Source organism: Puma concolor, chromosome D2 (genome assembly GCF_028749965.1).
Source record: "Puma concolor isolate L17-30 chromosome D2, mPumCon1.1.hap2, whole genome shotgun sequence".
Classification (NCBI taxonomy): domain Eukaryota; kingdom Metazoa; phylum Chordata; class Mammalia; order Carnivora; family Felidae; genus Puma; species Puma concolor.
Window position 1 is genome coordinate 71,345,132 of NC_141677.1, and position 3,560 is coordinate 71,348,691.

A 3,560-nucleotide genomic window follows, 5' to 3' on the forward strand; every position below is an offset into this window, starting at 1 on the left:
GGCTGATGGATGGTGGTCTCTGAGTGGGGCAGGAGATGGCCAGAAGGCAGCATCTTACCCCTGCGGCAGTGACCCCCCCCCAACTTTAAGGTCTGCACGTGGGCTGTCTGGCCGCCTTTTCCAGGGTCTTCTCTCTGCCCCCACCATCCTCTGGCTGTTCTGTTAGCAACGCTGGGCCCCTCTGGTCTCTTTAGCCAGCGAGTTCACCAGTAGCCTTTTGGTTCACACAGACCTAGGCTGGATTCCCGGTTCTTCTCTTTGCCCACCTGCGAGTCCTTTGGAGGACGTTTAATGTCACCCCAGCTGCACAACGGGGACGTGGCGAGGCCATGTGAAGAGGTTGTGTCCGCAGGGCCCAGGACCGTGTTGGACGAAGAAGTCTTTCCCAAAGGTGTGCAGGAAGGCCCTGCCCACCCGAGCTTCACCATCAAGACCACATATCTTCCATTCTTCCTGCCCAAGACCCCCTTCCACACCACTCACGCTTTTGTTTTGAGGTGGCACAGAGCCGGGACCTTGGGAACAAATGGACCCAGTGTTGACTGCAGGCCCACAGTGTTGATGGGCTTCATGCCGGGTCCCTCAAGCTGAGGTCAGCTGAGAACTGTCATGGAGGGCTGCTGAGTTGGCGATCAGATGGATGGGTGGGGACTGTTCACTGTACTTCTCTTACAGTTACTCTTTAGTATCTAGACATGGCCCTGTCTTCACTGCTCTGAAGGATCCTGGTCCTTTTGCAACTTCTCTTCCTGTTTTCTTATCCCCATGGTGCCCCGTCAGAATGAGCTGTAACTGTGAGGATCCGCTGAGAGAACCACATCCACTTCCCTGCCGATGTGAAGGACGTTAAGAATGCAAAGCACAGAGCGCAAAGAGTAGAGTTCTTGAATTTCTCAGCTCAAGCCCAGCATATGAACCATAATCTGTGTATTTATATTCTCAGCTTTCCAGACAGACAGTGGGACAGGTCGAGGGCAATTCTCGTTCCTTCTCATGGGAGTTACATTCCTGTCCAGCATGCAAATGGAAAATAACCCTACACTCTAGCTACAAAGAAGAAGAACATGCTGTTTGGGCAAAACTGTTTCTAGTTCCATCTTGGCCAGCTCTTGGCGCGATTTCTGCCGGCCGCGGAGCGACCTTTCTTGTTTCAGCTCATTCAGCGGTAAAATGGGGCTATCCTCTCTGCCTCGCCGGCTTCGCGGTTAGGAGTTTTAAAGAATCTTGCCTTGTTTCAGCGGATTTCGTGTGGCCCACTAGGAATACGTGCTCATCAGAGAAAGATGAGCTGGCAAGCCCTCAGTTCTAGTCTTCTCTGATACCAACTTTATACCTCATCTTCCGTTTCTTGACTCTAGGGTTCTCAGAAACTACACTAGGGATTTCATTGCAAAGGCTGTCTGCAGAGGCCCACCTCAAGAAATGAATCTGTTAGTTCTCCACTTGCCAAGTGGAAATGAGAACAATTCCTTTACTACTTCCTTTTTATTTTTCAGATTTTTAGATTTTTATTTATTTTATATATTTTTTATTATGCCTCGTAGCAAGAACTATCAAACTCCACCCATTGGACCAGAGTCCCCTGCGGTGTTACTGAAAGACATGTCCCTCATGTAGCACACGACCTACACTTGTGAGTTCATCGGCCTCAACCTCAGGCTTTAACAACGTGCAGTTACTTCCTTGGCGTATGGTTATGGGAAACGAAATGAGTTGGTAGGAGGGAAAGTGTTTCCAGAACAATAGAGTGTTGCTAATGCCAACCTAGAGTAACAGCAATGCTTCGTCGGCTAACGTTTCTTTCGCTTGTGAGTAACTCATTCGAGATGGAAGGGGTTGTGGCTCTGTTTATGTGGTTTATATTTTGTGACTTATTTCTCAGCTTAACACGGGCAGGTGGTTCAGGAACCTCCACCTATTTGAAACGTATTCTGTTCCTATTTCTCAGAGCCCTACTCTCTCTCTGGCAGCCTGAAATACTGGTTCAAGTTCGCATATAGGCAGAGTATTTGGGGACATCAGAGGGAGCAACCTTTTCACCAAGGAAGGGAAGGGGCGACAAAGGAGAGGAGGAGGGAAGTGCTAAGTATTGTACCTTGTCCATAGAGTTAGGCCAGGGATGAATTAATCCCTGATGACACGCTGGAAGAAACCAAACAAACAACCCCCCCCCCCCGCCCCCCGCCTCCACTCCACACACCGGAGGACCCGGCTTTCATTTAACAGTCAAATGGTGAGAAAACATCAGGCCTCCTTAATGATGAAGAAACCAAGTATTTCATCCGGTCGGGTCTGCAGTGAGTCAAGGGGAAGAGGCAGTGTAATGACCAGGCTTGTCCGTGACCATTTGGCTTGTAGCCATCATCAGAGCCTGGGACTGCAGCGAGGAAGGACCCAGGGATGAGCTGGGAGCCACACACACGGCCCCGTGCTCCGTGCAGTGTAAACAGCCAGTACATCTGGGTGCCTCGTGCTCTCGTACCTTAGAGTGAGGGAAGACACAAGGCTCGCTGAAAGATGACCTAAGCCTGGGGAGCGAGTTGGATGGAGCAGCGGATGATGAAAATGGTTGGGGAGCGTGGTGTCTCCTCCAGCATGGCGGAAAAGGGGCTGGATGGGTTGTGTACCTTCATAGGTGTGAGGTTTGCATTCTTTCTGAACCAGAACGCTCAGGGTCGACTCTGGCCGTGGCCGTTGGGGGCGGTGTGGTCCACTGGCAGTGGTGTCAGTAACGCAGGAACAGCAGTAGCCACACGTGGAGAGTTTATTGCCGGTCGGAGGAGCCGTTTGGCCACGGCCGACAAAGGGTGATGGTGGTTTTGCTGCTTAGCACACGTGCTTTCTGCTCCCCTCTCTTTGGTACCGCAGACTGCCTCCCATGTCATGGAGTCGGTATCAGCCCTAATACGGCCTCTTCCTGGCCATGTGATTGGTTATGGAATTAACATACAGCTCAGGCGGGGCCAATTGGAGTCCTTCTCTGAGACGAATATATGGATACCGGGAGAAGGAAGCAGCCCTCCTTCTGGTTGGATAGCTAGGCTTGGAGGCTGTACTTTTGGAGTTTCTGGTGGCTAGGCTTTGTAGAAAGTCTGTCCACCACAGGAAAGAGCTGGGTCACTCTCCAGAGAGAAGCAGAACTGGGACACGGAGAAAGAGCCTGATGACTTCACTTGGGCCCCTGGATCCAATCACGATTGAGGCCAGATGCACCCTTGTGTTCCCAGTGAAAGGAGCCAAAGAATTCTTGGTGTTTGTGTGAGCTAATTTGAGCCGGGTTTCTGTCACCTGAACCTGGACAGTCTGGAAGAGGTGGGGGTCAGGGGTGAAGGTGGGACTGAGCAAGTGAGAGGTCAAAGAGGAAAAGGAAAGGAAGCAGAAAAGAGTGTGACCCGATGGCCCTCGTTAGGAAGGGGTGGGGGGGGGGGGATCTACTCTGGTTTTCCGAGACTCCATGAGACCTGACCTTTGAGAAAGGACACTCATTGTTGAAAGGAAGACCTCCTTTCGTCAGGGAGTCGGTCTCATGGCTCCTGGAATGCAAATGTCCACAGACATTC

General features: G+C 51.3%; 1 pseudogene; it reads right to left on the reverse strand.

Moving 5' to 3' along the window:
- Positions 1-1,536: 1,536 nt before the first annotated feature.
- Positions 1,537-1,676, reverse strand: LOC112854902 (small nucleolar RNA SNORA62/SNORA6 family; annotated as a pseudogene).
- Positions 1,677-3,560: the final 1,884 nt, after the last annotated feature.